This window comes from Loa loa (assembly GCF_000183805.2).
Source record: "Loa loa unplaced genomic scaffold supercont3.908, whole genome shotgun sequence".
NCBI classification, from domain to species: Eukaryota; Metazoa; Nematoda; class Chromadorea; order Rhabditida; family Onchocercidae; genus Loa; species Loa loa.
The window spans coordinates 5,634-6,824 of record NW_018109088.1 but is presented as its reverse complement, the minus strand read 5'-3'; positions in this window follow the sequence as shown (position 1 = coordinate 6,824).

Below are 1,191 nucleotides of genomic sequence, written 5' to 3'. Positions count from 1 at the left end.
ATATTTCCTAATTTATGCAACAATCATCATTTGTAGTTTAAATTTTTGTCCAAAATATTACGAATTCGTATAAATTTAATTCCTTTACCATCATCTATCTTTACCTTTACCAGATATTTTTCTTTCTCTTTTTTTTTGTTGTAACATCAAATAAGCCTATCGGCTTATCGGTTTGTATGATCTTAACACATGACAAATGACACACATTTATAGTGTCCACATAAAACATACATCATTAAATGCCACAATTTTGTGTAAGACTTTTTTTTTTATTTTGGCTCTTTCAATAAGCAAACTAATCAACAAAGGTTTACAACACAATTAATTAATTAATTAATTCAACAATTAATTAATCAAATTGAAATTTTTTCAGTCAAATAAATAAAAAAAAACATACATATCTGAAACATTTTATGATAATGAATTAATTATGGAATAAAATATGATTAAGACTGATACTGGAGAAGCGGGGGTGGAGGTAATCATTAAAGGACTAATGGAAACCGGACTCACCTCATCTCTATCTAGCATGTTTACGTATGCGTGTGTATTTCTGTCTGTTTATGGATGTCTATATGTGTGCATGTATGTGTGTCACTTGGGGAAGGGACCTTGACATCTATTCGATGTCATCCGGTCGCTTTTCTAATCCATGACAATCATTTTCTACAATGATTCATGCGTACACATACACATATATATGTATACACAAATATATACAAATATGAACACAAACACACACACATACACACACACACACACACATACACACAGATACACAGACACAGACACAGTACAACATACATACATTTTCAAATACACAAAACTATAAATGTCCATCCAATTGTTAGTAGTAAGTGAGTGACCCCATGACCATTAATTGATAGCCTGAGCAATAATGACATACAATTGCGGGATAAAATGAGCAATTTGGTACCCATTTCTAAATCATTCAATATGTACACTCTCAATTATTTATTATCCTAGACTGAAATAATCAAATAGCCAAGATAGGACAAATATGGCTCTGGCTTAAATCATAAGAAATAATGCTAGGATATTGTGTTATTTTCAATTTATATAACATTTTAAATTAAAATCATTTGATCGGAAATTTTCATATTGATTCGAATTTCCATATTCATTCATTTCATTCCATTTCATTTCATTCATCCACTCATTTCATTTTAT